Source organism: Tiliqua scincoides, chromosome 3 (assembly GCF_035046505.1).
Source record: "Tiliqua scincoides isolate rTilSci1 chromosome 3, rTilSci1.hap2, whole genome shotgun sequence".
NCBI lineage: Eukaryota > Metazoa > Chordata > Lepidosauria > Squamata > Scincidae > Tiliqua > Tiliqua scincoides.
Window position 1 is genome coordinate 192,737,070 of NC_089823.1, and position 12,113 is coordinate 192,749,182.

Consider the following 12,113-nt stretch of genomic DNA (forward strand, 5'->3'; position numbering starts at 1 on the left):
GAGGCCTCTGGAAGGTCAAAAATTGCAACTTCTGGTTTTTGGCCCAGTAGAGCTCAGGTGGCATTAAGAGGGTACAAGTATAGCTTCCACCCGGACTCTGTAGGTTCGGAACCCATGGTTAGTTAAAACCATGGGTCCCAAATCTTCAGGTAAGGAGGCGGAACTTGTACATTCAGAGCAGCAAAAGGAATGTACTTCAGGACACAATGCATGATAAAGGGTCCTATCCTATTCAACTTTCCAGTGCTGAGGCAGCTGCAATGCAGCCCTGAGGAAGTGTGGGAACAGCAGGGAGGGCTGTTGTCTTAATGTCCTGCTTGTGGGTCTCCCCAGAGAAATCTGTTGGCAACAGGATGCTGGAGTAGAGCAAGCCTTGATCTGGTGATCTCTTATTGAACTCATCTAGTCTATACGCCTGCAGAAAATTTTGTTCTTCGCAGGCTCTTTGCTAATTAGTGACACTTCCTGGGTTGCTCTGTGAAAGAAACTTGCAACAACAGCTCCCAGCAAACTTGTGACACAAACCATCTAAGTGTTTGTGGCACATAAGTATATCCACTATGATATAGGAACCTGCACTGTGCTTGCTGTGTTCGTGGTGAGAATTTTAAAAGTGCTGCACCAAGCTGAAGAGAGAGATTTTCAGCAGTGGGTCACGACTAGAAATGGGTTGTGACCAGGGCTAGCCCACCCATGAGGTGAGATGGGTGCAGATGGCACTCTGCACAATTGGTCAACTCTGCAGCTTCCTCTCCTTGACCGTATTTGCCCCTGCATACCTCCTCTGACTGCTGTGCTATTTTGAAATAGAGCAGCAGAGCAGGGCCAAAAAAAGGACTAGTTGGGAGAAGCACTGCCCTGGTTCCCAAAAGGGAAGGAGCTGGTTGGTGACAGCTCAGGGCAGCAGAGTAAGGAGGAAGAACAACTTAAGGATGGATAAGTTTGTGGGTGAACTTGGAGGCCTGCCTCTAGCACCACCGCCGAATATCATGTTGGGGAAGCTGGAGAAGGAGCAGAAAAGAGATGATGATGATGATTGTTAACAGTATTTATATACCGCTTTTCAACAAAAATTCACAAAGCGGTTTACAGAAAAAAAATCAAAGAACTAATGGCTCCCTGTCCCAAAAGGCCTCACTAAAAGATGCAAAACACCAGCAGACAGCCACTAGAAAAGACACTGCTGGGGTGAGATGCCACAGCTGCCACTCTGTGCCTGTCACCTCCTCTGCTGTGTATTCTAAACTATTAACATACCAAAGCCCACCTTTCTCTCCTTCTAATTGGCCTAGAAGGAAAGAAGGGGAAGAATAACACAATAGCAGCGTGTGCTGATTGGTCACCATTATTATTATTATTATTATTATTATTATTATTATTTTACAGTATTTATATACCACCTTTCCCACTCACAATGAGTGAGAATCCTACAGGCTCAAGGCAGTTCACATAGGCAGGCTATCACCAACCCCATTTAAAAAAGAAAACAACAAATGGAGTTTTTAAAATTATTGTTCTATGAGAAACTCATACAGTGTCATTCACTTCCAGATGTTTCTTTTCATGGTATGGTTGTCATTCTTTTTGCTGCATAGCTCACATGCTTTCTGAGCGTCCTGCAGGAGCAGCTACAAATCAGCCAGGCTGTTGTTCATTCTTGGCAGCTCACACTCCTCTGCCTTTGGCTGCTTATCACAGTGGTTCCTTCGCTCTCTCATGGCAGGTTATCACAATGACCCCCTTGGCTCTGTTCTCTCACAATGGCTTGGTCTCCCATCCGAGGCATGACCAGAGTTACTCTTGGTTAGCTTCTTCCGGCAAGGCAACAGCTCAACCTCCAGACCAGACCTCCTGCCCATTGGGTGGGAAAAGAAAAGGAACCAGCCACTCTGTTTGGGGTGGGGTGCGAGGAGAGTCCAGATCTTGGCAAGTTGAAGACCACTAGCTTGAAAGGTAATGTTGGCTAGTATTGGCCCAATAGGTTTTAAAAAAAAATCATTAGGTAGATGAAGGAATCCCCCTCAGAATAGTCATACCAGTGTCTGCTGCCCTGTTGTTGAAATTGTGTTTCAAGGATACACAAGAAATTGTGTTTCAAGGCCACAGCGACCCCCAGGTAAGTGGGAACCCCCCCCCCCCGGCCTGGCAGCAGTGGATAAAATAATCCTGAGTCTGGATATGATGCCTGATCCGCATGTGTTTATTAATTGAGTTATTAATAAGGAGAACAGCTGCCCAGGCATCAGAGTTGTGGATAAGATGGCCAGGATATGATCAGGACAGGTGGTAGCAGTGGTTTCTGATGTGTCACCCAAGGTGATGAATCCGCTACACACATTTACTCAGCCACAACTGAGAATAAATTGCCAGACCTGATCGCTTCAGTTACCTTTATTAATTTCTTTAAAAAATGAAGGCTGAAGATAAGATTTACTTTGCTGATTTGGTGGTCTATATATCATTCTGTCTCTGGAAATAAATCAACATTTAAAAAATTAGGTAAGTTGCAATTGTATTGCTTTGATTCAGCAGTCCCTTCTAACTACTGCAGAAAAACAGAGCAGTCAATTTAGGTTTTTTCCTGGTCAGTACAATAGCTGCAATCTTGTTGTTATCATAGCTCACACATAGACACAGGATAACATATACATGGAAATATTTTATAGGGAGTGCTAGATTTACGAGATGTAACTTGTTGGGTTCCCTTTACAGACACTGATCCAAAAACATGTGTTGATGACTAGTCTTGAAATAACATTTCTAAATGGAGGGGCTCAAATGCATGTGATTAAGGGTGCAATCCTACCTCACCCTTGGGTCGGTGCAAGTTCCTTGTGCCAGTTGAGGAACATAAGAACATAAGAACATAAGAACAGCCCCACTGGATCAGGCCATAGGCCCATCTAGTCCAGCTTCCTGTATCTCACAGCGGCCCACCAAATGCCCCAGGGAGCACACCAGACAACAAGAGACCTCGTCCTGGTGCTCTCCCCTACATCTGGCATTCTGACTTAACCCATTCCTAAAATCAGGAGGTTGCGCATACACATCATGGCTTGTACCCCATAATGGATTTTTCCTCCAGAAACTCGTCCAATCCCCTTTTAAAGGCGTCTAGGCTAGGCTAGGAGGGTCACAAATGTGCCATAAGGCTTGTTTGTGCCTCCTTGAGAGTTGGCTGAGCTGGGACGTGAATGCATACTGGCCCACAGAAGCTGAATCCAGTCTCCGCACAGACAAGGGGAGGGAGCCTTGCATTGGCTGAGCTTGGCTGGGGAGAAGGTGGGGGGGGGAGGTGGGAGGAAGGCATTCTGGGGTGGGGGGAGGCCAGGCAGGGTGATGTCCTGGGGCAGGTGGGCTGGGAACAGGCGGGGCTGAGACCTGGCAGTTATGCTGGATCCCAACCCCCATTCATGAGCAGTGTGGAGTGGTTTCGAGCCACTCTGCTTTCCTCAGACTTGTGCCACCTCAGGAGGTGCAGAGACCCATAGGGGTTGCAGTGGCTTACCTGGGGGTAAGGGGAAGAGTTTCCCCTTACCTTCGGCAGAGTCACTTTGAAGTCCTATCTTGCACTGGATCTTGCATATTAGCCATTTTGGTGGCATATGTCCAAGAGAAGAAAAGGGACAGGGAAGTTTCCAAAAGGGGATAAGATCTGGCATGCATGACTGCTCCTGGATTTACTCCCTTCCTCCCCAACACGACCCCTGGTTCCTCCCCCCAACATGCCCCATTACTCTCCCTCCCTGCCCATGAACTGCCTCCTGCACCAGCTTTCCTGCTCTGATGCAAGACATTGGTTCTGGCAAAGGGCCTCCACTGTGGTGGCAATTCAGAAAATGATTCAGTGCACCGTGCAAGTCACCATAAAGCACTTTACCAGAGCTGGACTTTGTCCTGCTGCTGTTAGGCAGTCCATAGGCTTGTACTGTATGTTAATGTCTAAGACAGGGGTCTCCAAACTTTTTGGCCAGCGGGCTGCATCAAATATCTGGCATGGTGCTGAGGACTGGGAAAAAAAGGTAAATATAAAATTTAAATAAATAAATTAGAGATGGAACTTAGATGAGTGAATAAATGAATGAATGGGCTCATTCATTCAACCTCTCTGGCCCTCAGAACACCCTCCAGACACAATCGGAGTACAATTCTGGTCATGTTCAGTTAAGTGGGCCAGAGGCTTTCATGGGACAAGAGGTTGGCTGTGGGCTGGCTAGAGGCTTGCCATGGGCCGCATCTGGCCCCCGGGCCGGGGTTTGGAAACCCCTGGTCTAAGATAACACATATCAAATGTTAGTGAGAAGGAAACACATGAGCAAAAATTCAGTTTCTAAAGGTCCAGACTACATTTATCTGGTAATGGAAACAAATAGATACAGGCTGCAATCCTACAACACTTTCCTTGGATTAAGCCCCATTGAACTCAGTACTTACTTCTGAATAGACATGCCTAAGATTGTGATGATAGTTACATATTTTTGGATTTGCTCATGTAAGAATTCTTGTTCTTAATAATATTCAATCTAACAGGAAGGAGACATACAAGGATCTTTCGATTTTCAACCATACTGTGTTGGCCAACTGTTTCACATCACTGCAGACGCCAGCAGTTACAGAACTGGTCACGGTGTTCTCCTGGGACACAGGTTCGCAATGTCCCGTCCCCCCACATCACACCTCCTGGATACTTACTTAGCTGCACAGAACCACTTGTGGTGTTCGGGACCATTCCAAAAGCCTTCTAAGGTTTCGCTGCACTCTTAAACAGCACTCTTAAACAGGTTTCCTGGAAGTACTGCTTAAGAGCACTCCAGAGGCCTCAGATGGCTTTTGGAGTGGTCCCAAATGCCATCCAGGGCTTCACCTGCCTGCAGAATGGCTCTGGAGGGCAGGCAGAGGTGGTGGGCGGAAATGGCATGGCGGACACAGTAGTGCCGTCCCTGCAAAGCCCTCAGGCTTTTCACCTGGGGTTTTTGCTCCCCTGCTCCCCCAGGCCCACCACTGGACTCCAGATCTTATGTATATTAGGGTATATTGGGGGAATGCAAATTTTATGCACATCTTATGCATTTGGGGGCAGAGGAAATGCAAGTTTTATCTTTTTTTCTTTCCCCCAGAGTGGTTGCCCAGGCAAATAATCTTCTGCAATTAGATTGTCTTTATGCCTTATATGTGATGCAAAGCCTTGCCATCTTCTTTGGAATTGGCTTAACCACCTATAAGAATAATTTTGAAAGACATAAGAAAGGCTTATCATTTAGATTAAAGAAAAGACAGACGCTGGAACACACAGTGGGGCACGTGGACACTGAAAAAGAAGGTACTTTGCTAAAGAAAGAAATAACATTCCATTGTTAAAGGAGCCAGTCTGATAGGTATGACAGGTGAGAAGCAATGGCAGAATAGTTAACCTTTACAATGGCAATGTGGAAAAAAATATCAGCTAACCTTAATCCATGGGGTAAGACACAGAAAACAGCAAGCACACTGATGAGTCCATTTTGATAATCCCTTTCCCAAGACTTTTTTTTTTTTAAACCAGTGTGAAATATAATGTGAGGATGCCAGCACATTTATAATAATAATTGGAATTTATACACTTCCTTTCTGGTCATTGGATTACTCCTTTGGCTTTATTCAAGGCGGTTTACACAAGCAGGCTTTCTCTAAACCCCTGAGGGGGTTTTTGCAATCACAAATAAGTTATATCTTTCAAGAACAATCTACAGTCCAGGTGGATCTCTCACGGCCTGGTGAAACGTTCTGGCTGCAAGCTGTCTCCCCTGCTGACAGACCTCTCCCCCTTATGGAAAGAGCTAGAGCTAGCTTCTTCTCAAGGTCTTGCCGCTAATTGAGGCTTCCAGTGATCTTGAACTGGCGACCTTCAGATGTTAAATCTTCAGGCTTAACGGTGGCTCTACTCTGTAGACCAGACCTCCTGCCCAACCAGACAATATTTGTCTATATTGTTCCTCCTATACATATCGGGAAGACTTGTTTGCTGTCACAAAAGATGGGCACTGGAATTAGAGCAAACAGGCATTCCCAATATTACTTTTTTGCTTGGTGTTCCTTCTTCAAGAGGTGTGTTAGTCCAAGAAACATCAGACTCAAGGAGGAAAAAAATGGCTGCGCTGAGCCTGGACTACAGGCAGTAGTGGACTCTGGAGTGCAAGCAGTTAAATCCAAATCTCAAAACTCACTACATTAAAACTGTGTTTGTGAGTTATGGGCCCTCAGGTTGTCTGTGCTAAGGAATTGTATTCCTATGCTTCACGTGTGCCTGACTTTTATTCTCTCTTTTATGAGTCTTGTAGAGAAAAACATTCTTTAATTAAAGGCTAATGTTCACCGTGGAGGACAAGGCAAAGCAATAAACAGCTTGTGCTGCTCATTAAATATGAAAACAAAGCTGAGCTGCGTGGAAACCATCAAGGTGTTTGCTATGGACCCTCCATCAGTGTTGTGGTCGTTTTGCCTGCTTTATGACAACAAAAAGTGGAGGCACATGTGCATGAGAAAATGTTGTTCTGCTCTGCCAGATTGTTCCGGCTCATCTTGCCAAGTTGAGGGTGAATAATGACCAGAGGCCCTTGGAAGCCATTCGCCTCCGTTTTGCCCCCCCCCCGACCATTGCATTTTAGACCAATGGTTCTCACACTTTTAGCACCAGGACTCACTTTTTAGAATGAGAATCTGTTAGGGCCCACCGGAAGTGATATCATGACTGGAAGTGACATCATCAAGCAGGGAAATTTTTTAACAATCCTAGGTTGTAATCCTACCCACACTTACCCAGGAGTAAGTTCCATTGACTATCATTAAAAGCATATAGAGGTGGAGCCTATTTATCTGCATTAGTTCCGTTCTCTGACTCAGCGCGATTAACAAAAAATGCATTGTGCTAAATTCCATAGAGTTACACAAATATGCTGCAGCCTGACACTTCCGGATGGAAAGAAACTAAGGCAGCTATTATCACTCCCCTCCCCTCTGCTCCGCACTCAGCCCTCCCCGTTGCCAGCTGCTCGGCTTCTTTCATAGTTGGGATGCTGATCTTTTAAGAGTTCAGCCCTATGCGTTTCTACTCAGAAGTAAGCCCCATTCCAGTCAATGGGGCTTACTCCCAGGAAAGTGTGGAGAGGATTGTAGGCTATATCTCATGCTTTGCTTGGTGGGAAGGCTTGCTTGTGTAGGTGATAGCCTGCACCATCTCAATGGGGGGGGGGAATTTGGCAAACACTCCCTGGGTTTTTTAAAGCAATCCCCTCTGTTGCTACCACACCTGCCCCTGTGTGAGTGAGTGAGTGAGAGACAGAGAGAGCTCCACCTTGCTGCATGTGTTCTGGTTACAGAGATTTTCGCCCCCCCTTCCCCTCTTCAGCCTCTTTGCTGGCTCAGGGGCTCCAGAAGTGCTACTGTTCCTTTGCAAGGGGAACCTCTTCCAGGGCTCCATTCGTGTTGAGACAAATCCACAGATAAAAAATCCATAGATAAATAAGCTGCACCTGTACATAGTAGCCTGTTCAAAGTACAGATCTGTAACATTTCCCCAAATGCAGTCACATACTATGGCAGCATCAAGTCTAATATATTAAAAATAAAATATTGAAATGAATGGGGACCCACCGGAAATTGGCTTCCGAACCACAGTTTGAGAAACACTGCTTTAGACCGTATGTGGGCGTGTCCTATGTTTGAATGCTCATCCATGACGAAAGCGGAACACTAGCATGCCAGGTAGAAAGGCGTTAGCTAAGTTACACTTGCTTTCCACAATTCACCTGGTATGTGGGGCTAGCTCCCCAAAAGCAGAAAGTGTTTTTATCTGAGGGGCTGTCCATACATAAAATACTCCCAGGGCTGGCCCGAGACCTCCTGATGCCTGAGGTGGTACGCCAAATGCTGCTCCCCCTTATGAGATAAAATGCCAGCCTCTGCTCTCCTACTCTCCAATGTTCTAGTTCAGCACTCTCCTCCCCTCCACACTTCTTAGTTCCTGCTGGCCCCCTCTCCCTTTTCCAATCCGGAGAGCAGAAGCAGAAGGAGGAGCAGCGCAGGCAAGTCGGCTGAGAGTGACAAGCATCTCCCCACCAATCTGAGGCAACTGTTTTGGCTGGCTTCATGGCTGGGTTGGCTCTCAATACCCCATACAATTTCAAGTCAGTACTGCCTTTTCTGGACTGCATGTGTTGTGTGCTTTTTCTGCCCTGTGAGTAACTCAAGATGTCCTCCAGAGACTGTCACTACCTACTTGAAGTCTGGAAGAGGGAGAAGTCATAGGAGAGAACAAGAATCAGGATGCCTGGGCTTCTGTGTCTGAACGTTGTCCGTGCTCAGAAGAAACCTGGCCAAAGAGAAGAGCTGGTGGACTACTAGGGAGCTTTATTCATATCATTTCCCAGCTTTTGTAGGTCGGAGGCAGATTGAATACTTTTAACTGCAGCACAGCTCATTTTTCCTCCTTTAATTATATGCATATATCTGACCTTTAGCATTGAAGCCTCCTCTTTCCTTCCCATATTCAGTGGAGAAACTCCATCAAATCTCAACTGGGCTGGCAACATTTACATTTAAATGGGGCCATTCCAGAGAATGTGTCAAGAGCATTCAGGGGCCTAATAAGTGTGTTAATTTATAGAGTTTTCCTCAATGTACAGCCTTGATTAGATCACAAACAAAACACATACTTGAAATAATGACATGCCTCTGCGAGTTTCCAAAGCCGTCTACAGAGAGCATTCTGGGACAGCGGCGTCTTTCCCAAGGAGATTTGTGCCATGCTATCTGAGTGGCACTTTGGGGGGAATTTAGCCAATTATGGATTCTTTTGAATGACAATGACACAATAGAAGACAAAGGGAGCAAAGTTTTACGACAACTTTTTTTGCACACTAAACGATATCTTCAGAGAAGGCTCTATTATATTCACACCTGCGCTCTAATAGCTGTCATTCTCTGCAGCGGTCTCTGCAACTGAATAGCACTGAAAATGTAGTTGTGGGTTGTTTTTTTTTAAATGGCAGTGCCTCTTCATTATCTTTAATGTATGCCTCCCTTTAGTAAACCCAAATATAAAAACCACGAGCATTAAGAAAGAGAAATATTTCATTCTCAGATAAAATGTCTTTTAAAGAATACAGATAGTTGTAGCTATAGTCTCTTTTTTTGCTTTTCTTTTTGTTAAAGGTCCTTCTAGCCAAGTGAGGAAAAGCTTTGTCTTTGTTAGAATTTTTTAGAATATATTTGTTCTTTGGTCTCTTTTTAATTGTGCAGAACTGAAAAGGTTGGGTCCAGCAATGCAGTATTCAACTACAAAGTGAATAGTCTACGGCAGCCTTTCTCAACGTTTGCCCGCCACTTTGCATGGTCTACCTATTGGAATTACCACAGGAAGTAACTAGCAATATTGTCATTATCATTTATTTCCGAATTGAGATGCCAGATACAGTGTGAAAAACCCCAATAAGAGGCTCAGAGCAGACAGGGGGAGGGGGCTTTTTTTAAAATGCTGGAGCTCTACCTGCTGAACAGAGTCTCCTACAACTGCTTGCCACATTGCATAGTTGATCGTGCTGCCAGGTGACAGGATCAAGGGGTTCTGTGAGTACTACCGGACACCACCTCAAGTACCACCAATGGTATGAGTACCACTGGTTAAGAAACACTGGTCTATGGTGCTGCTGCTGTTTTAAGCCTCATAAATAGAGGTGTTTGTTTCCAGTGAGTAAGATAGGTTTACACCCTAAGTCTCACTGAACACAATAGACCTACTTCTGAGTAAGGTAAATAACACCATTTTCAAACACCTCTACTTATAGAGCATAGGTTTTGCATGTTCAGGGGTGGGGCAGGGGCATCCAATGTGGAATGCAATAGAAGTCAGGGTCACAGTAACACAGGCTTATGTAACACACATAAAGCTGGAACTTCATCTCCCTGGAGCAAATCTTCCTGCCTTTCTGTAATCCAATTTTGAACTGCCAATGCAGTTGTCTACCTCCAGTGTCAGAGGCAGTGTACTCCATAATATCAGTTCCAGAACAGCAGTGATGGGAGAGAAGTGAGCCTTTCTCTCTTGTTTGCCATCTTCCCAGAGGGAGCTGGTGGGCACCTGTGAGATGCTAGCCAAGATGAGTCTCTGGCCTGATCCAGCGGGCTGTTCTTATGTTTTTATTTAACTGAACACAGTACTGGCTCATTCAGACTGCATTAAAAGAATATTCGTGACTGAGGGAAGTTAGACAACCAAGTGTCATTGAGTCCCCCAAAAGCCTCTAGCTTCACTGTGCAATTGAGTCCTCTTCTTCACCTCTGTTGGCCAAGCCCTTGATCAGCAGATAAGGGAATAGAGGCAGGGTTTCCCAAAGTGTGTGTCCCAATGCCTTAGGGCAGGGTTTCTCAAACTGTGAGTTGTGACCCACTTGGTGGGTCGCATTATGATTGCTGGTGGGTCGCGAAGCTGAAACTGACAAGATGATGTCTGAGAAGGAAAATGCATGGAGCCCTATGGAAAGTGAAAGTGAGTGACATTGCCTCTTTACTCATGAGTAGGCAAACATACGTCGGTCCATTTCAATGGGCAGGCCGAGAGGTCTGCAACCAAAATGGTCCTAATCTGATGAAGACAGCCCCGAACGAAACCACCGGAGAGGGAAGTTCCTCCCTCCAATGAATTGAACACTATAGAAAGCGAAACTAAACTACACTGTTACATTTACTCACAAGTAAGCTACTGTGCCTTGGTCTGTGTTGAAGGTCAGGCAAAGGGGAATACAAGTCCGCCAGAATGGTCCCAATTTTATGAAAGTGGAGCTCAAGAAATACTCCAGAAAGTAGCTTTCCCCCCCCCCCCCAACACACTAAAAAGGATAAAAACAGAGATTTGAGCTGGTAAGGTGAAACTTTTTCTTTTTCAGGGTCCTGATAGGTTTCTCATTTTAAATAGTGAGTTCTCATGCTAATCGGTTTTGGAACCATTGCTTTATTGAAAAGGGTTGTTGCCTTTTCCAAACTCTCCCTCCCTCCCCCAAGGACCTTCATTTTCTCTCCTAATCACTCTGGGGTTTTAATGCTGTTTAGAGGGAAGCTTTGAATCTCAAATCTATGCATGTTGGATTTAAAACTGATTGGATTTAAAACTGAAACTGATTCCATCCAATATCACATTGACCTGGTTTACATATAGAACTTAAATTGAACTGGGTACTGGGTAGGCTAGAAATCTTACTGATTTTTATTGGGGGGTGTGGTTGAGGTTATTGCAGGCAGGCTACAGATAATTAATTTGGTGGAACAGGGCTGGCTTCCCCATCTCATCTCCCTTATTTAATTATTTGTTTTACTTTAATTTAATTATCTATAATTATTTTAACTTACTTGATGATGTCACATCGAGTCCTGAGGCTCCTGGAGTGATGATCATTCTAAAAAGTGGGTCCTGGGGCTAAAACATTTGAGTACCACTGCCTTAGGGCATTATGGCACACTCATAGGGGTGCCACAGGATGTCCCTGGTTGCACCTCTTACCTGTTCCCACAGGCATCGTCATAAGAACATAAGAACAGCCCCACTGGATCAGGCCATAGGCCCATCTAGTCCAGCTTCCTGCATCTCACAGCAGCCCACCAAATGCCCCAAGGAGCACACCAGGTAACAAGAGACCTCATTCTGGTTCCCTCTCTTGCATCTGGCATTCTGACATAGCCCATTTCTAAAATCAGGAGGTTGTACATGCACATCATGGCTTGTAACCCGTAATGGATTTTTCCTCCAGAAACTTGTCCAATACCCTTTTAAAGGCGTCCAGGCCAAACGCCAACACCATGTCCTGTGGCAAGGAGTTCCACAGACCAACCACACACTGCATAAAGAAATATTTTCTTTGTTCTAACTCTCCCAACACTCAATTTTAGTGGATGTCCCCTGGTGCTGGTGTTATGTGAGAGTGTAAAGAGCAGGGGTGCCCAATATGTTGATCGCGAGCTACCAGTTGATCTCGAGGCGAAATGAGTCGATCACAGGCTTCTCTCCCGTCCACTCATCCCTAGGAGTGAGCCCCTGGCAGGCTTGTGAGCCCAGGGAGTGAGCCCAGGGAGCGAGATCAGGGAGT